The sequence below is a fragment of the Filicampus tigris genome, chromosome 16 (assembly GCF_054856515.1).
Source record: "Filicampus tigris isolate MCC_2025a chromosome 16, RoL_Ftig_1.0, whole genome shotgun sequence".
NCBI classification, from domain to species: Eukaryota; Metazoa; Chordata; class Actinopteri; order Syngnathiformes; family Syngnathidae; genus Filicampus; species Filicampus tigris.
The window spans coordinates 14822809-14844694 of record NC_141232.1 but is presented as its reverse complement, the minus strand read 5'-3'; the positions used below and the strand labels follow the sequence as shown (position 1 = coordinate 14844694).

The following is a 21886-nucleotide window of genomic DNA, read 5'->3' as shown; positions in this document are numbered from 1 at the left end:
TTAGATTAAAGTTTTAGTCTCAATCTATTATCATCATTTCTCCTTCCGTCCCTTCCCACCAATGAATTAGTTCATCTTTCTGCACATGTGAAGTTTTGATTATGGAATAGGGTAGCAAAACAAGATAGCTAGCATACTGTATTTTGAGGAGGAAGTGAAACAGTTATTCCAGATGCAGGCCTGGATTGGTAATCTGGACATTTTGGCAATTTTCTGGTGGGCCGGTCCACTAAATGTGCTCCGTGGTGCCACTATTCCAATTAGCACACTGGCCCCCAAGACTTATTTTAAAATCATCAAATAAAGTGCACCGGTGACATTTGAATCTGTTATCGTTATTTTACGGTCACTAAAAGATAGGCTATTATATTCTATTTATATATAGCACTGATTGCGCAACATTTGTTATTATGGCCGTCACTAAGTTGCAATAATTGAATACTAAAGGTGGCAATAATTTAAAACACAACTAGAAAGAACAACACTGTAGCTATGTTGCAAAGTGTCTGTTCAAAATAATACTTTACATAGGCACAGCACCGTCACAAGTGTCACTTGGAACGGCAACGAAACTTATTGGGAAAGTCTCAGTAGTGCATCGGAAGTTTTTTTAGGGAAAAAAATGACAGACACACACGGTGATTCGGGAAATAGAAACACACGTCACTGAGGTCTGTGGGACTGAAAAGTATACAACACTGTTTAATTTTTTCTGTATTTGACTGTTTAATTTTTTTCTGTATTTGGCTGCGTGTCAGGTGTGCGGCACCTGTATGTGACGTAGTAAGTCAGTTCTCAATGCTTTTTGGCTGTCGCCGACAACTGGGACGGACTGGGCTGGCATGAAACATTGACTGCTGCTCACTGATGGACTGACCGGACTGACAATGGCCACCTCTGATTAAAACGTTGTGAACTAAAGTAGGCGGGTCTAAGCCGTGAAACGCCAAGGCTGAATATGAGTCCCACTCTGGCCCTGCAAAACAACCAACAATCGAACTTTTCCACTATGACAGATGTTGTTAGCAGCTGTAGCACTGCTTTCAGTGTCAAATACGGAGAATGCAGTGGAGTTGATGTGGAGAGTGACATGCGTGACACGTTTCATAATGAAGATGAATATTAAAGCGGCTGAAATGGAAAACCACATGATTACTGTCCTTATCAATTACAGTAAAGATTTAGAGATAATTCAATTGTTAGGCAATAATCTTCAAGGAGGATTTCAGGATCTTATCGAGCTCAGGCAATGGGAGAATTTTCTCAAATGTACAAATTTGAATTGATTCTAAAATTCAAAGACCTCGTAGTACGAAAATGTGGAGGGTCCCATATTAGTGGGCCCCCAAATAACTATACATGCTCCTCCTAGTTCAAAGCAAGAGGTGACACATTTACAAAGATGTGGGCTTGCATGCATGCATGCACACAAACGCTGTGGAATGTAGAAGAACGAGTCACGTGGCAGCTGAATATACGGATTACTATCAGCAATTACGACGTGACAGCTCACCGGTATTCTGTGGCATTGGTATTTTTATATTGTTTGGGATGAGCATTAGTGAAGGAACTTGTTTTCATGGAAAGCTCATTCATGGATTTGGATTGGTGTATGACGCTGCTCACAGTCAACGTTTTTCAGGAGGATTCAAGGCACAGTGTGTGATTAGGACTAACAATCTCACTTCTATTTTAATCACCTGCTGATGTTCGTTAAAAAACTCACTTAAAAACATTTTAAAGGACACATTGTGGGCGCTATAGGGCACAGTAATGTTACAACAGAAAAAGATCTTCCTCAAATTGTTTCCACAAATTTGAAAGCTTATGAATGTCCCCAAAAAAATGTCTTGCCAAAATGAAGATTAACATTCATGTGGAAATAAGGTTGTAATAGTTGTTCTACCACCGTCACTAAATAAATAAATAAAAGGTGTCTGGCCTTTTGCTATGAACGAGTGGCCAAATTTGTTGGCATGACAACAGTCACTACAAAGGAATTTCACAATCAGTATGAGTCAAGATCAGCCTGTAATAAGACCTTTATGGTATGATACAAGCAATTCATTTATTTGTTTTTCAAATGACCTTAAAAAGCCAAATGAAATGAATTGCAAATGCAAAGACACAAGTCAGTTTTCGCAAAGTGGGTAGGGACAGGTGGAAGCCCGGTGATGTGACTTCATGCCTCGGTGGAAATGGGTCGACGCGAGCATGCTGCAACCGCTCATGCTTGCTGTAGGTGTGTCTCATGCACACCCACGCAGCGAGCTCTCCTAAAACCAACACCCACATTCATATCTTCCTTGGGGAGGGAGGGAAGACAAAAATAGGAAGAGCAGCATACTTAACAGGAATGACTGACAACAAGGAGAAACAAAAGGGGGGGGGGGGGGGTGTTATTTTGAAGTGTAACCACCAGGGAGAATTTTGAGTACAAAAAGGTTGAGAGGAGTCTGGCTGGAAGTGGTGCACTGTCAGACAGGAAGTGGTTGGGTTTAAATTTTCTTCTTTTTTTTCACTTCTCTTAATGACATAACACGCCTGCAAGCAGAAGCGAGTAACTTACGCAGCAGAAGTGGTTGAAGAATTTTTAATAAGAGAGAATGATAAGTGACACTTAGATAAGAATGCCTTTATTGATCCCACAGTGGGGAAATTTTCACTTAACTGCGAATGTCTCATTTCAGCTGTGCAATATGGATTTTGCACAGACTGATCAGAGGTGCTGCTTTGGAGATTTCCACAGTGACCAACCAGGCCGTATTTCTCAGAAGACTTCTTCCCGCAGCGCTTCATCATTTTAAATGGACATTTCACACCATTCCAGTTTGTTTTGTATAGCGCTGCATTATGCATGTTGCATCCATTGCAGCCTGGTCATCCTGGAAGGGGATTCCCCCATCACCCCTCGCCCCCCCATACCTCATCTGCGGCCCCTTCTCAAGGCTTCTCAACATTCCCCTGATGGGGTTCTTAGAGGTTTTCCTCGACCTCCTGGGTGTTAAGGTCAGGGGTTGTTTTTGTGGACTTGTGAAGACCTTTGAATCCCTTACATTAAAACTCTGATCTGATTAAGTATAGATATCATTTAACATCTTAAAAGGTGTTTCTCTATCTTTAGTAATATGAATAGAGTTAGGTTGTTATGATACTGTGTCTGGGTTATCCCCTTCTTTATGTTGCTAGTCGCTTTGTCCTTTATTTGATCACAAAGTGTTGGGCGTGTACTCACTTACACGTTGTCAGAACGTTTTGCCTTCCATGCCCTGCTATGCCTTACTCTGAATTTTTGTATATAAAGAAATTTACTTTTCCATTTTTGTCTCCTGTCTGCTTTTGGGTTCAAATCCTGCTCCATCCGTGACATAGGTCACCCTACGTCAAACACTAATTGCTCTAGTGAGGTAATTTCATAGAATTTATTTTTTAAAGATAATGAAAATATATTAGATATGAGGGCACCCTGTAAAAATCTATGGACAATTCCGAGTCAAGATGGCGGTCTAGTCTGTGAAAACAAACTCTCCGCTCATTGAAAAGCATTGAAATTTGTGTCATTGTCATTGTCATTTGATTTGTGAGGATTATTTTGATTTCAAAATGTGATGAAATGTCATTTGACTACTATAACAATCTGCCTGCAGAGGCAAAAGTTAGATTTTTATCACACTGGAGAACAAGTCTTACCACTTTAGTGCTCACCACAAAGCCGCCCAGTCCCACTCTCTTCACTCCTTCTACCCACTTTTTCTGACGTTCACGGTCCACTCGGTGATATGGAATGCTAATTTAGTTCATGTTATGGTTGGGATGTCCAACCACACATCAACTTCTAGGCATGATTTTCTGCAAGCTTTATATGCTAGTCACAAGCAAAAGCCAGAGATGGGAACTTTACCCTTTTTTGGCGGTCCGTCTTGCGACCCCGTCCGTCCTCGTCCTTTTAAAGCGCTTACATTCCGTCAGTCTGTTCCCACCCCGCCTCTCCAAAGGGTCCGTGTACCCATAGACCAGAGTCCACCAGGGGTCATCATGAGAATATTTAAGATTACGTTGTAACCCAATACTATTCCATTTTAATTGCAAAACGTTTGTGTTACGAAATAGGTTTTCTGTTTTTATTGCATTATTTCGCAATAGAATAATTATTGTACCAGGACATCTGTACTAAATATGGACTACAGGTTCCAGATTCAAAATGGCAGACACCTACAAAGGTGGCTGAGAACAACCAGGCCAAAATCCTGTGGGTCTTCTAGATCCAGACTGACAAACTGGTGATAGCCAACCAGCCTGACATAGTGGTGGTGGATAAACATCAGAAGACAGCAGTCGTGACAGATGTAGCAATCTCGAATGATAGTAACAAAAAGGAACATGAGAAGCTGGAGAAATGCCAAGGGCTGAAGGAAGAACTAGAGAAAATGTGGAGGGTAAAGGTTACAGTGTTGCCACTAGTGATTGGGGCACTGGGTGCAATTACCCCCAAGCTGGATGGATGGCTCCAGCAGATACCAGGAACAACATCTTACTTGTCCAGACAGAAGAGTGCAATACTGCAAACTGCTGAGATCTTGCACAGAACCCTCAAGATACCATATTTATTTTTGTGTATTTATTCATTTCATTTAAAAGGGACAATGTATAGTAGCTCTGTTAGCTACACGTTTAGACCACAAGAGGGCGCTAGTATTCTAGAGAATTGAGAATTATTCTCAAGCATTTTTGCCAATATTTAGCAATCGTTGCAATGCCCCAAGGAAGGAAAGTAGAGGGGAAAAAACAAACATGATTTGAATATAAAATATTTACTCATTAACAAATGAGGAAAACCTTTCTTTTACCAATTTTGATAACAATTTACACTGAAAAAAATGGGCTACTGTTCTTCAATTTCATTTTGCAAAGTGGCTGCATAAAATAAGACTTTACATTGTAACATCTGCTTAAGAAATGTATCTGAATCCAAAGGATTTTAGTTTGTGCAACCACTTGACGAAGTTAATCAGAGGAAACTCAGAACAAAAGTTTTTTTGGGGGGGCGACATTCGACATGCTTGTGGTGGGTTTGCTTCCCGTTCCTCTGGTCCATATCCCTCGCAGTCCCCCAGATTCTGCACACCTCTGCAATCCAAAATGGACCCCAGAGTGAAGACTGAATCACTCATCAATCAGGCATCCAGGAGGAGGAGGCACAGCTGATCTAGACTTAGTTATCTTAGTTAGCTTAGCGCTACACTGACTTTTCTTTCACGTCACTTAAGTCATTCACTGCCACTGACAAATGTACTTATCTTTTCACGGTCCAGCCATTCAATCCCAGGAATTTATTAATATATTTTTCCCACATTTTTTCAAATGTTAGTGTGAAAGAGGGTCTGAAAATGCCTGGCGGCGAATGAGTTAATATTTGTATTTTTCAGGCAAGTGTGTTCTCTTTGTTTAATAAATAAATATTTCATAAAACGTGCTCTACTTATTTTGTTTTCATTGCAATCCGTCAACAGTGTTTTTACGCACAGCTGACACATGTCCCTGCCCAATTTTATAAGGTTTCTTCCTATCACAGAACAAGAACCAACTGCGATACACCTCAGTGAAACCCACTTCAAGGCATTTATTTGGGAAGAAACACTGCTGTCTGCTTTGGTTGGGCTCTTCTCGAGTAAAAGCACCTCTCTCTGCTTCTCAAGGTAAATTGCACACATTTTATGTTAGCTGATGATTTCTTTTTTTTGTTTAAACTGGAATAACACTTTGAGAACATTGCCACCATTTATTTTGGTTGACATGGGTGAAATTTTCATGATTTGATATGTTAGGTTAACTCTATGTTATGTTGATGTAATTGTACATTTTATAATATCATCTGCAATGTAGACTCATTTACATTTTGAAAATTCAGCATTTTCAGAGTATTTTGTAATTTACATAAAATGTTTTGTTTTGTAACTTAAAAAAAAGCAATCATCGTCCAAAATTCACCTTTTAATACCCAATTTTAATCTAGCTTGCTTGGCTTCTCTGAGCAGTCAGAAATTAATCAAACACTAATATAACTACAAGGAGTCACTGATGGTGTAGTGGTACACACGCCTGAGTTGTGTGCGGGCAGCGTGGGATCGATTCCCGCTCAGTGACGGTGTCTGTGTGTGCCCTGCGACTGGCTGGCGACCAGTTCGGGGTGTAGTCTGCCTTCGCCCATTGACAGCTGGGATAGGCTCCAGCACCTCCCCGCGACCCTGTATAGGATAAGCGGTTTGGAAGATAACACATGATAATATAACTACAACATTATGCAAGTAAATACAGTAGCCATCATTGGATTTTTAAATCAAGACTTCACAAATTTAACTATTTCAACAGTACATTTCAAAATGAATGTCTCCATAGCATTATATATGATTTTGGCCAATGGCAACGTTGTTAATTTGGGGCAGCTATGATCAGAACCTTCATAAAAAAAAAAATCTGATAATGTTACAGACTTAAAATACGTCGCCGGGCATCATGTCAATGCACATAGAGCAGATGCTATTGTTGTTCATTGACATAATCCCTTTCTGTCAGGGGTTGCCACAGAGAGTTACTTGCATGAGATGTTTGGCAGTTTGTACGTCGGACGCCCATCGTGACGCAACCCACCCACTAAAGGATGGGTGACCAACAGTGGTCCTCGAGGGCTCCTATCCAACATGTTGTGGAGCCGTGAACGCCCCTGCTGCCCAGCCACGCCACCATCCACGATCGAATCCATATTTACCGCTATTGAGAGTCGTGTGGTGTTGTTGACCGTCAAGACAAGACTTCTCACTGTCAATTGCCAGCAGTCCAGCCATACCAAGTAGATTTCTGCACTAAAATGTCGATCAACTAATACAATACAATACAATACAATTTTGTGGAGTTCGGCAAGGTACGCCGGGGCGAGGCCATTTAATGATTTGTAGACAAATAGAAGAATCTTAGATTGAACCCAAAAATGCACTGGGAGCCAGTGAAGGGTGGCCAGAAGTGGTGTTATGTGCTCCATCTTCCGAGTTCCAGTTAGGAGGCGGGCAGCAGCATTTTGGACCAACTGGAGACGATTGAGAGAGGACTGGCCGACTCCAAAATAAAGTGCATTACAGTAATCTAGCCGAGATGTAACAAAGGCATGGATGACTGTTTCTAAGTGCTGATGGAAAAAGGAGGGGCTTTACCATAGCCAGCTGTCTATGATGAAAGAAGCTCGACCTTACAACAGCGCTGATTTGCTGGTCCAATTTAAGATCACTGTCCATTTTGAAACTCAAGTTTGAGACTGTTGACTTTAGATATGGTGCTAGGGGGGCCAGGGCAACAGGGTGGGATGTAGAAGAGCCACTGGGACCAAAAACCATAACTTATGTTGTCCTTTCATTGAAATTCAAGAAATTTAGTGACATCCAGGCTTGGATGTCCTCTAGGCAGGACAAAAGTGCTCTTAAGGAGAAGACGTCTTTTTTGCTCAGCGGTACATAGATTTGACAGTCATCCACATAGCAGTGGAAGGAAATACCGTGCTTTCTAAGGATGGAACCCAGGGGCAGCAAATGCAACAAGAACAGCAAGGGCCCCAAAATAGAACCCTGTGGAACACCATACGATAGAGGGGCAGAGCGGGACTCCGAGGAACCTAGGCTAACAGAAAAAAGTCCTGCCAGTCAAATAGGATCCAAACCACTCTAGAGCGCTTCCACTAATGCCCACTTGGTGTTGCAAACGAGTCAAAAGAATACTGTCGTCTACCGCATCGAATGCTGCAGTCAAATCCAATAAAACAAGACATACATAATCTCCAATGTCATTTGCTAGGAGGATGTCATTAAAAACACATAATAGGGCTGACTCTGTGCAATGCATCTTCTTTTTAGTTTAGGTTATGTGTATGTTAAATAGCAGAGCTGAGCACTTGACCCTTTTTTGCCGGTCCGGCCGCAAACCTCCACCCTTATCCTGGGTACCCTTCCGGCCATATTCATAAACATTGTCGGCCCCCGCCCCATTCCCCCCCCCCCCCCCCCCCCCCCAAAAAAAAAGCATCCGTGATTGACGTCTGCCGCGGGAGAGATGCGAACGGCAGAGGCTTTTGAAAGATCATTAGCAGGCTAATCTACAATTCGAACCCGCTGTGGACACACTTCAAATGCGGCAGTAGTACTTACCCAACTGTGTGTGCTTACTTGCATTGCGAGCCCCGTGGTTGGATTTGTCATATTGTATGTACAGTATAATTGTTTGGGTCCAATAGAGGTCCAGAATTCGCAGTCAACAAGTTACTTATTTTCCACACTTCCCCTCCTTCACACTTCCCGGCCTTCAAAATAAAAGCATGCCAGCAGATCACTATACACAGCAGGTTTGCTACGGCGTATTTCCGGAAGTAGGGAAGACGAGACAGAAGAAGTGCATGAACTCCACCTTGATGTGCCGGCGTCATCCTTGAGTGCTGGGCGCAGCTTGACTATACTCGTGTACACAAGTTGTTTTGAAACAGTTGCGTTCCGAGTCGGGGGGCGTCACTTCAAAAAGACAGCGATAACAATGGATATCGTGCCTGCTACAACTATAAAGGGAACCGAGATGACTAGACGATGCATTTAATTTTATTGCGAAAACGATCTGGAAGGTGGCGGCTAAGGGGGAACGTGGGTGAGTAGCTTATTTTTACACATACGCCGCTGCCAAACTAGTTTGCTTTGCAGCAGCAACGAGCTGCGTGGTGCATTCTCTCCTCCGTGAGGGAAACTGTATGTCATCGCAACATGTGAGATAATGGACCGATCAGAGCAGCAACAATTCCTGATCTGTGCGTGGCATGTGTTGCAGACCTGTCGCCAACAGCACAATGCGTCGATCATGTGAACGGTCATGTGAACCAATGCGGCAGTTGTCGCTCTCTCCGTTGCGGGAGTAGAAAGAAGCCTTTCACTGAGTAGGCTGACATGAAATTTGGTCGCCTCGCGAGCACGTCACATGCATGAGGGCCGATTAGTGGGCTGGATTAAAATCCACTTCTGGCCATGCTTAGTCCAGCCCTTTTTTAAAATTTGTCAGCCACCACCCCCTGCCCCAATAATGGGCATCCGGCCGGGCCCGAGGGTCCGACTGGTCCGGCCTAGGTACGGGACTACCCAGCTCTGTTAAATAGGGACATACGGTATTGTAAACACACCAGGGCTGTAGGGTAGGTGGGTCTGAGAAGTGAAACACTGCCCTCTGCTGTCAACCAAAATCAATTGCCTTTATTCTTGTTGAAACATGTTTACCTTTGTCAGTTCAAAGTTGAAAGACATAAAAGGGACCATTTTTGTTTTCCACTTCTTGTTGCATGTTTACAAGGTTTTTACATTTGATTTTCACATGAAACACTTGATGTTTCTGCACCGTTCTTTGCACTTGAACAATTAGAACAAGTTAACAGCAATTAGAGCTATATGAGCAACAAAATATGGTATACTGTGGTCTTAATTGGGGCCGTGCATGGCGCGTCATCGCTGACGTCGCTACCGGGGTAGGTGCCATATTGGGAGCACACTGGAGGCGACTTGACAACTGTTGGTATACGAAAGACGAACTCGCTGTGTTTCTCGCTTGATTTAGAAGGCGAAAATATATAAACATGGTGAACCGTTGCTGTGTTAGTGGGTGCAGGAATGCCATCCACGATCACAAAGGAAGAAAATTTAACAACGGACCAACCGAGCTTTTATAAGTTTCCTGCTTGACAGAAGACCGAGGGAACTCTTGTTTCTTGTTATTAACATACGTGCATGCACTCAGTAAGTGAGGTAAAGGAAAGAAGGAATGATCAACAATCACATACACTGTTAAAAAGGAAATAAGTACGTTCGTTTGTGTAGCTTAAGTGGATGGCAAACACAGCACGTACCTTAGTCCGAATGACGGTGTTTTTATTGTTCGTGGCGCCCATTGGTTCCACGCTGATGAACAACACGCTGCACGCGCCCTGGATTGGCGACTGGAATGTCGGCAACATTTGGACCTTTCTGGATAACTACTTCTTCTTGGTGAGTGAGTGGAGGCATCCACCATAGACAATCACACACGCGCAAAAAGGATGCATCCACGCACTATGACATGGTCCCTCAGGCTTTGGGCAGTGTGGGCTATCAAGCCTTCCACCAGCGGGTGCTGTCGGTGTCGTCCCCGTCCACCGCCAAGCACATCTGCTTCATGGTCTTCGGCATCCCACCCATCCTGCTGGGAGCCGTGGGGGCATCCACAGGTGACTCGGCCTTATGATGCGTAGACATGGGGTACACATCAGTTATACTGCATGTCAGTATAAAGTTGGAAAGGTCATAGATTCTGTATATGTCAGTTTCAAAGATACTCCACATATGTCAGCGTTAAAGGGGTAAAAATCATTGTGAAAGGGGTCGATTTCAGTCTGTCACGATCTGGGAACGGTGTCGAGGAGTAGTGTGGTGGACCCAAATGCAGGAATATGAGAGGTAGGTTTAGGTATTTTTAATAATATGTGAGTGAAGAAGTGGGGCTCGATGTGGCTGGAGAGGCAGGGCTGGACGAGACTGGAGAAGCTGGGCTTGACATGACAGAGGAAGCAGGGCTTGAATACATGGAACATAACGAAACAGGACACTAAACACAAACATATGCAATGACACTGACAATGACCCGACAAGGACTGCACGAAAACTAAGAACTTAGTAAATACAGGCATACTGACGAGACAACGAGAAACACCTGGACAAGAGACACAAGGTAGGTGGGAGCTGATTGGCCAACACTAGGGAGTGGAAGGCACACAGATGGATACAATAATCATGACGAGACACAGAACACTGAGCAAAACATGAAACTAAAAAAAAAAACAGCCCAAACATGACACGGTGTAAATCATTATTATAACAGTGTGAAAGGGTTATACGTAAAGGTGTAAAAAGAGTAAAGTGAGAATGGTTTATGTACGTATAGGCAGAGGTGGGCATTTTACTAAAGTTTGCTGGTCCGTCGGTCGTCATCCGTCAGCAGCCTGGGTACCCGTCCGTCATACCTCAATCTACTTTTCAAGACGAACCAAACTGTAATCGTCTGTCGGTCAGTCCATCATGATATTTTCACCGCACTTCCGTCAGTAAACATCAATGTTCCGCCAGTCCGTCAATTGCCAATCCGTTAAAAAAAAAAAAACATCCAACAGAGGAAGAATCCATCCATTAAAAACATTAAAATGGTAAGTGGAGTGCACTATGGACATCATAATGTGTCGGTTTGCTGCTCAAACAGCTTTACACTTACATATATGACATTTCACATAGCCTACAATTATTTGCCAATCTATTGAACTGTTAAGTGGGAGCCTGCTGCAGGTTGAACTCTTAAAAGTTTTAAAGTTTTGCTTACCTTAACCAGAATCCTGTGTCACATTGTTGCCAAAGGTACAATCCCGGTGGATTAAAATGCTTCCTAGTCCTTTTGCAAACTGAAATGAAATAACCATTACAATAAAAAAAAAGTATTTTACTTCTAATTCATCTTCTTTTTCTTCTTCTTCTTCTTCTTCTTCTGTGTTTTAGTGGTTGGCAAACAACTTTTGGTGCATTACTGCCACCTTCTGAAATGGAGTGTGGGCCGTCAAAATACCGGTTCACAACCTCCTAGCTCTGTTCATTCCAAAAATAAAAATAGAAATCCATCCATCCATTATCTGTACCGCTTCTCCTCACAAGGGTCGCGGGGCGTGCTGGAGCCTATCCCAGCTGTCTTTGGGCAGTAGGCGGGGGACACCCTGAACTGGTTGCCAGCCAATCGCAGGGCACACAGAGACAAACATCCGCACTCACAATCACACCTAGGGGCAATTTTAGAGTATCCAATCAACTTACCATGCATGTTTTTGGAATGTGGGAGGAAACCGGAGTGCCCGGAGAAAACCCACGCAGGCACGGAGAGAACATGCAAACTCCACACAGGGAGGCCGGAGCCGGGATCGAACCCACGACCTCTGAACTGTGAGGCGGACGTGCTAACCAGTCGACCACCGTGCCGCCTAAAAATAGAAATGTAAAACTTAACTCACAAGAACTTCTCTGTAAAACTGTATTCAAAGCTATTTTATTACTTCTTAGTCTCCCTGAGTAACTCATGATTCTCTCTTTGGTGCACACCGCCACCAGCTCTACATATACTGTCAATCCAGTCACGTTTCCGTCTCTCGTCAGCAAAACGGGCGTCAGTCAATGATGGACTTTGAGGTCCGTTCGGACTTGACCAAGTTGGTGATGATTACACAGACGGACGAAAATCTACTTCCGTCTGTGTTTAGTCAGTCTTTTTTTTCCTCCCGTCTATCGTCTAACATCAGCAAAACGGGCGTCCGTCAGTGACGGACAGACGGACCGGTCCGTGGGTCAAACGGAATGCCCACCTCTGCGTACAGTATAGGTTCATTTTCACTGTGAAAAGGGTATTGTCAGTGTGAAAGTGGTATACTGTATGTCAGCATGAAAAGTTACTCTGAAAGGAAAGGCATACACGTCAATAGTGAAATATGTGTTATGTGTTATACGTCAGTGTTGAAGGGGTATGGGTTAGTGGGAAAGGTGTATGTCTGTGTGAATGTTTTATACCAGTGATTCCCAACCATTATTGAGCCGAGACACATATTTGAAGTTCAAAGAAACCTCACAGCACACGACCAAACCATGTCACAACAAGTGGGTACACATGTCAGTAATGTACTTTCTCACATTTAAGAGAAAATCATATATATGTATATATATGTATATATATATATATATATATATATATATATATATATATATATATATATATATATATATGTATATGTATATATGTATATGTATATATGTATATATGTATATATATATGTATATATGTATATATATATATATATATATGTATACATATATATGTATACATATATGTATATGTATGTATATATGTATATATGTATATATATATGTATATATGTATATATATATGTATACATATATATGTATACATATATGTATATGTATGTATATATGTATATGTATATGTATATATATAAATGTATATATATGTATATATATATATACATATATATATATGTATATGTACGTATATATGTATATATATATATATATATATATATATATATATATATATATATATATATATATATATATATATATATATATATATATATATACATATATGGATTATTGCATTACTCATGGCTTTAGACCTTAAAGAAGGCGTTTTGTTAAGGTATTGTAGACTAGGCCAAACGTTTGCTATTGTGACGTTTTCAGATGCTTTTTGCACGATGGGGTCTTCACATGAGCACGGACCCTAAGTACTCAGCTGCCGCTGGCTTAAAAAAACAAACTCTTTAACTCTTAAAAGTTTAACTTTAAGGTTTGCTTACCTTAAACAGAATCCTGTGTCACATTGTTGTCAAAAATACACTACTGGTAGATTAAAATCAGTGTTGGGGTAACGCGTTACAAAAGTAACGCAGTACAGTAATATGTTACATTTAGGCTGTAACGAATTGTAACGAAGCAATATAACGAGTTACTCTCAATTTATTTGTAATATTATTACAGTTACTGAGTCGGCTAACGGGTTACAAATTTCGGGCCCACAAAACGAATTTATTCACATATAGCTTAGCCAGAAGGGCAATTTATCTTTCTCTAGGCCTAGATAGACCAATCCGACGTTGGCCCACTGTGGCGTCGGGCCGGCTGTCGGCACATCACGCTAGAAAAATACACCGCAATGACAGACAAAGGCCCTGACCATTAATGTACCTTCTGCGCATGCGTGAGATGTAATACCCTTCCATACCATCGGCGGCGGTAGTCAATATTTCTCATGGTTTGAAAAATCTAACCGGAAAGCTATAGGGTCCGTGCAAGGCGTGTCAGCGCTGACGTAGCTACCGGCGTAGCCGCCATGCTTGGGGCGTACTGGAGGCAACGTGACTACTGTTGTTACACGCAAGACAAATTCGCTGTTTCTCGCTTGATTTAGACGGCCGAAATATACAGACATGGCGAACTGTTGCTGTGTGAGGGGGTGCAGTAGTGCCACTCACGATCGAAAAGGAAGAAAATTTGTGGTCTGACCACAAATTGTGCGGTTGTGCTTTTTCAACAGGCTACGCTGAGACGTGTGCCCGTAGCGTCATCAAATAGCAAGCAGCAACATGAAAACAAACTATTGAAAAAATATATATATATTTGTACTATTCATTGTCATTATTCATTTATGTGTGTAATTAAAGAAGAAACACGAAAATGAATAATTTTAATACGTTTTTTTTTAATTGTTAGTTTTATTGTTGGTGGTTGCTATTTGTTGACGGTGCCTTGGCATTGCCCCCGCATCGCTCTTCATAAGAAACAATGGCATATTCCTCGCTTCGATGGCAAGCAGATGTGTTAAAAATAAACTCAAATGAGCTTGTAGCTCGTTGGCTACGTCACTGTGGTTGTAAAGCCCCGCCATTTTCTTGCACTTTAACATGTTTTTGAATCGACAAATACACAACCTTTAAAGTGCACTCATTCACCGCCCCAAACATGGCGGATGATGACGTCGTGATGACGTCGTGATGACGTCGTCGTAAATCAGCAAAGGCGCGCTCACTGTTTATCCGCATTTGTCACTTCTCATTGGTGCGCCGAGCGCTGATTTTCTAGCTAACAGCCAATCAGAGTGACGAAAAGTCACGACTCCAGACGCCGATTCAACATGCTGAAACGCCCACCAGACGCTTCCTGATGGTTTACGACACTACGACGGTGGTTACTACACCAATCAGACGGCGCACTCAGACGCTATGACGCTTCACGACCTCCGACGTCGGATTGGTGTATCTAGGCCTTAACACGATAAGGTATTAATTTAAGCAATCACCTCAACCAAGTGTTTCTTGCAGCTCAATGTGATTGTCACGTAGTACTGAACAGAGTGTTTAGACTCCCTTAAAACGATTGACATTTGCTTTCGCAAGATAGGAAAAAGTTGTAATGGCTGAGAAGTTAATGTTTGTGACACCAATCACGGTCATGGTTTCATAAAGTAAAATGCAAAACATTTACTCAAAATTCAAGAAAAAGAAAAAAAAATTAGGTAAACCACAGTTCTGGAGACCTTGTGTAGTTACATGAGCCCACTACATCCAAACAAAAACTCGCTCCCCACTGGAAAGGTCCCTTTGAAGTTTTGGAGTGCCTTGGATCTGACGCCGATTCCTCTGGTGTCACCTACAGGATTCGTCACTTCCTGGATCAGCCCAGCAAGTGCCATGTTGTCCATTACAACCGTCTCAGACCCTAGAATGCTCCTGTGCCTGTTCAGGGACATAAAACACCTGTAAAGGACTCCTCTGAGCTCCCTCAACTTCCCCCTTTGACTACATTGTCTGGTGCTTTGCCCTTGAAACTTTCAGTAGGGAGAGTGGGGTAAGATGAGCCAAATTGTACTTATTTGGTTCTGAATTCAAGGAAAAACTACATAGAGACAAAATGAAAAGATATTCCTTTATTTCAGGATGTCTACTATAAAATGAAATGATCAGAATGCATTTCTGACAAAGCTTCACAAAATAATGACCTTTCCAAAAGTTATCGTGCCTCAATTTGCCCCAGGTCTGGGGTAAGATGACCCACATCAAGGGGTAGGTTGAGCCATAACGTGTAAACTAACCAACAAGTTGTTTTTTTTTAAGTGAACCTGTGCATTTTTTGTAGCAATCAGTTTTGAACTAAGAGCCACACACTACAAACATAAACCTGCTGTTTCAGTACTATCTAGCTACTCAAAAGAACTACTCAATATTCCAATTGTCCAGGTTGCAGTGAAATATGAATTGTTGGTCCCTTCTTGCAGTTCCTCCAGCTTTTTGAGGTCGGGGCAGCTTCTTTAGCACATCACTCCGTGGAAATGATGCCTCATCATTCTCCTTGAAAGCATAAGTGGGTTTCTTATTGCCAGTGACCCCTGGGACTCTTCTTAGGAATCGGGCACTAACTTCGTTCCCCTCGAGGCTGTTGACTAAGCCAATGTAATGATGGTACCTGATTTTAGATGCAAATTTTACAATTACAAAGTCGTCAACCTGCAGATCTGAGTCATGTATACGCGAGCGCGTGCGTGTGTGTGAGATGAATGGGACAAATATGACAAATCGTGTTTTAGTGAAGTAAGAGTACTTATCAAATGTTGATGTGTGGATATGAATGTGTGCACATGCACGGACGTTCACACGCACGCGCACCCAAGACTTTCAGGCTGTGTACGTGTGTCTGCTAACATCAACCCACACACTTATACTGTGCAGTGAGAGTTTGTGAGTCCCATTATAAATCATGATTTTTGATGCACTGTAAACCTGATGTGTTTTGTGCATTTTTCAAGGATTACGGAATGAAACTATTGTGTGACGAGTGTGCTACGCAGTCAAAGTATAAAATTGGTGTTGAGCGTGTGAGCAGCCCTAATCCTCCAGGTGGCGCAAAGATAAGAACCTTCTGATTATGCTGGGGTCATCCCAGTAGTGTTTCTGCTTCCGGGGTGACATTGGCTGCCATTTGCTAAATTTTGCTTTGCCTTTTGCTTTGCACGCGCATGCACGTTCATGCGCACGTTCAGGCTTTGTGACCATTTGTGCGTGCGTGCACGCGGGTGTGAGTGCGTGTTCATGATCAATTGGATAATTGTGACAAATTGTTTTACTGAAGTAAGAGTACTTATCAAATCTTCATGTGTGGATATGAACGTGTGCGTGCGTGAACGCGTGTGCACGTTCACGCGCACGCAAACGCTCAGGCTTTTGTGACCACGTGCGTGTGTGCGCGTGCGCTTGCGTTTGAAGACGTGCAGTCTGCAGTGAGAGCGTAAACAAAACGCACTTGTTGACTGAATGGTTCAGGAAATTTTGAAGAAAAAGAACGCCAAGAATAATTTTTAAATGATATCAAATACAACCACGGCAAAGAGACTATTGACTGGACTAGTTGTCAGAGTTTGTTGTTTATTGTTATAGTGCTTAGTTCTGTAGTTGTTCGTTTGATTTACATGAATTCTGTTCTAAATTCTTCAGTTGTGATTTTAACCTTTCATGGTTCAATTACCTTATATAACATTTCACTTTGATTTATATAATATCCATCCATCCATTATCTGTACCGCTTATCCTCACAAGGGTCGCGGGGCGTGCTGGAGCCTATCCCAGCTGTCTTTGGGCAGTAGGCGGGGGACACCCTGAATTGGTTGCCAGTCAATCGCAGGGCACATAGAGACAAACAAACATCCACACCTAGGGGCAATTTAGAGTGCATGCATGTTTTTGGAATGTGGGAGGAAACCGGAGTACCCGGAAAAAACCCACGCAGGCATGGGGAGAACATGCAAACTCCACACAGGGAGGCCGGAGCCGGGATCGAACCCACGACCTCTGAACTGTGAGGCGGACGTGCTAACCAGTCGACCACCGTGCCGCCCATTTATATAATATATATATATAAAATAATATATATAAATATATATATTCTAAATAATTAAAATATTCATACATGACTTTGTACTCATAGCACTAATGAAGTCTTCTCACTGCTTTTATTGTCCATAGAGGGCATCAACAATAAATAAATAAATATATAACAACTATATGGGCCATTCTACTGAATTGGTTCAAATTCAGAGTTGGAAAATGTGTGAAATTTGTTTTTTATTTGAGAAAAACGTTTATTGTATTCATGTTGCACCATATCCAAGGGGCACAAATATAGTAAAAGTACAGTCAATTTTCAAATAGTATTTTCTAGCTTTTCCCAAATACCTTCCCTGACCCTAAAATGTGTCACTTCCGAAACGCTCAATTACAGAAGAATAAAAATAATTCTACTAGCCGATTCATATTTTTTTCCATTCCCCCCTCTACAGAGTATTAATATAAATTAATATACATGGTTTTGACATCAAAATCAATCTAAATGAATTTTTAACAGAATTTAATATGACTTTTTCCGAAATAAATCAAAATTTATATGCTATTTTTCATTGCAAAATGTAGAAAGTTGATCATATTGACTTCAAAATTCCTCATTAATTAAGACAAACATACCCTTGAACAATCATTATCAAAAATTGTTGGTTGATAATTCAATACTTTTTATTTTTGTTAAAACATCATTTTTTTCGGTAGTGACTGCAAAATTTCAGATGTGACCATATTTTTACTGCTATTGCAGTAATACTTTGTGTGAGGGTAGCATTGTAATCACTTAACTACTTTTGCTATATTTTAACTTTTATCGTGTGTTATAACTAATGAAACATTATTTTTTCCATTTTCTAGTGCTTTGTGCTGTACTCAGGATCGCAGCTGACTTAGGGCAAAAGCAGGGTACACGCTGGATCGGTCTCCAGTCCATCACAGGGCTCTTCATCATTGAAAAACTGTGGTTTCACCTTCCAAATGAAATTTAATTGGAATGACAAACATTTTTGTAACATACATTTCCCTGTATGTATGTTCCCCCTCTCTCTGTTTTTTGAGAGACATCTGGTGGTCTTGTTTTTAGCTCCATGTTCTTCTGACTTTCCTTTGCTCTCTGCTGGATACTTCATTGGTAGACTTCAGCTTTCCTTCTTCCTTCCATCTCTTATTTTTTTCTCTTTTCTTTATTAAATATTCTTTGGATTACGGCAGAGGCTTTATAAGCATCATTGGCTGGCTAATTTACTATTCGAACACGCTGTGGACATGCTTCAAATGCGCCAGTAGTATTTACCCAACTGCGTGCTTCCTTGCATTGCGAGCGCCAGGGTTGGATTTGTCGTATTGTATAATTATTTGGGTCCAATAATTATAGAGAAGAGTCGTAGAAGAAGAAGTCGCAGAAGTCGTAGTCAAGTTACTTATTTATTTTGTACACTTCCCCTCCTTCCTGGCCTTCAAAATAAAAGCATACCAGCAAACCACGATACACTGCAGGTTTATGGCGTATTTCCAGTAGTAGTGAACGCCAGAAAAAGTGCATGAACTCCACCTTGATGTGCTAGCGTCTGAATATACTCATGGACACAAATTGTTTTGAAACAAGTCGGGGGGCGTCGCTTCAAAAAGACAGCGACAACAATGCATATCGTGCCTGCTACAACCATAAAGGGATGACTAGACGATGCATTTAATTTTATTGCGAAAACGATCTGGAAGGTGGCGGTTAAGGGGGAACGTGGGTGAGTAACTTGTTTACTTTGAGTGATGGGACTTTGCAGCAGCAGCAACGAGCTGCGTGGCTCATCCGTCTCCGTGTGGGAAACTGTATGTCATCGCAACATGTGAGACAGCAACGTGCGCTCAAGCCTGTTTGTATTTCCTCATTGTCACATCACGTAACCCGCGCCTCCCACTTGCAACTGGGGCATACCATTACAAGAAGGGGCGGGGGAGCAATACCACAATCCCTATAACAGCAGTTGTCGCTCGCGCAGACGCGGGAGTAGAAAGAATCCTAAAAAGAAGCCTTTCACCGAGTAGGCTGAGATGATTTTTGGCCGCCTCGCGAGCACGTCACACTCATAAGGGCCGATTAGTGGGCCGGACTAAAATCAATTTCCGGCCATACTTAGTCCAGCTATTTTTTTAATTTATCACCCCTCCGCCCCAAAAATGGGCATCCGGGCCGGAGGGTCTGACCGGTCCAGCCCAGGGACGGACTGCCCAGCTCTGGTCTGAACACTTCATTGTTTTTTAAAATTAGATTTTCATTGTGGGACAGCAATTTCAACCAATTCGGTAGAATGGCTCATATATGTATATGTATATGTATATGTATATGTATATGTATATGTATATGCATAGGTCCGATCCCCCTGAACATTTTGAGTGGTTGAAAGTAAAAAAATATTCAGAAATGACCTAGTTATTCCATTTCCAAGTGTCACCAGACAGAAGAGAACAATTGGGAAATTGCCCTTATCAAAACAATGGGCATGCAAAAAAAAATGTTTTGACTTATTCAGTGCTCTAATTATGTCATATAAATGCTGTATTCCAATTTGATTTTTTTTTTTTAGATATATACAGCATAGTTAGTTTTGCTATTAGCATACCACAGCTGTTAGTGTCCATAGAGGGCATAATAAATAAATAAAATACTATATATGTATGGATAGGTCTGGTGCCACTGAACATTTTGAGTGGTTGAAAGTGCAAAAATATTCAGAAATGACTTAGTTTTCACACTTCAAATTGTTGTCCATTTTTGGGTCAAAATACAGCAAGAGGGGTAGAACCGTCGACATGGCACGAGGTGTCTTTGTCTAAATTTGCGTTGTCTTCCATCAGTTACACATGTCTGTCATGCAGCTGCTTTTAGCTATTTTATCTGCAAATGCGTTCCCACAGGACACACTGTCTGTGCCTGATGTGTGTGCTGCACACTTGCAGTTGGCTAGAGTGTGTGGCAGTTTTACAGCGTCTAATAGTTTTGATAAAAGTTCTGCTTGTATAACTGGTCTGTCGATTTTATTATACCTCAATTCTTCCAATATTGTGCAAAGGTGTGTACTGTGGCAAATGCATATTAACTATCTGTGTAAATAGTAACATAATTTCCTCTTATTTTGCTCGCTTCTGTTAACTACTTCAGCTGCTTGTGCTCAATAATTTGGCGGTATATATATTAGGGGTGTAATGGTACGCTAAATCACATTTCCGTTCGGTATATTTTCGGTACAAAAAAAATGATTTTATTTTTTAAAATTTGTTTATTTTGAAAAGATGACAAGTAAATGGTACATTTTTTAGAAAAAATAAATAAAAGCAAACCATTCGGGTGATATTCTACGAAATTACACCATCTCTTAATTTTGTAAATTATTATGACACTGAAATCTTTAAACACTCAGAAGGGTTAGGTTTAGGGTTGGACAAGTTGTTATCATTACAGTACATATATACATTTTTTGTGATTAAAAAAATACATACAATAACAGTTACAATTATTGCTAACTATATTAAAACTATTTTTGTAATGAAAAACATTTAGTAACTTTAAAAAGTCTTCATGAAATTGTATACACTTTTAAGGCATTGAAATCGTTGAATGTTCAACAGCATTAACGAATTGGGTTATCTGTGTTGTGGTCAGATTTGTGTGTTGCTGAGTTGTGATGTTTCCGAGGTTCATGAATGCATCGTACGGCAACAAGAGGAGCAGCTGAGAAGCAAGAAGAGCGCGAGCAGTTGTACTTAGATGAATAAAAACGTGATAATTAAAGTACGTCTGACGGCGTGTTCCTGTACGACGCTACAATATGATAAATCTTGCTATTTAAATTGGATGTTTTTGGCTAAAAAAGACTGCTTGCTTCCTTGTCCAAGAAACATTCACAGTCGGATGATGCCGTGCATGTGCTACCTGCAACATAACCGCTAATCTCATGTAGTAATGTCGGCACAGACCTTTGGGACTTATCCACGTACCTTTCCCCATCTGCGATTTTAACACTAAAGCCAGAATGTTCCCAAACAGGAGACCGCAGTGTACGGGGGGGAAGCTCGGCAGTCTGTCCCTAGGCCGGACCGGTCGGACCCTCCGGCCCGGCCGGATGCCCATTTTTGGAGCGGGGCATGGGGGCTGACAAATTTTAAAAAAGGGCTGGACTAAGCATGGCCGGAAGTGGATTTTAGTCCAGCCCACTAAATGGCCCTCATGCGTGTGACGTGCTTGCGAGGCGGACAAATTTCATCTCAGCCTACTCGGTGAAAGGCTTCTTTTTAGGCTTTTTTCTACTCCTGCATCGGCGAGAGCGACAACTGCCGCATTGATTCACATGACCGACGCAT

General features: G+C 41.6%; 1 protein-coding gene across 2 annotated transcripts in view; it reads left to right on the top strand.

The window, feature by feature from the left end:
• Positions 1 to 3289: 3289 nt before the first annotated feature.
• Positions 3290 to 21886, top strand: part of LOC147134913 (high affinity choline transporter 1-like) — a 38305-nt gene continuing 19708 nt past the window's right edge. Inside the window, exons 1-2 of one of the 2 annotated variants that reach the window (XM_086054975.1) lie at positions 3290 to 3407; positions 5573 to 5696. The gene's annotated coding sequence lies outside the window, so the exon portion shown is untranslated. Of the gene's footprint in view, positions 3408 to 5572; positions 5697 to 14446; positions 14924 to 21886 lie in introns of those variants that run through there. The other variant, XM_086054977.1, reaches the window with a different exon arrangement.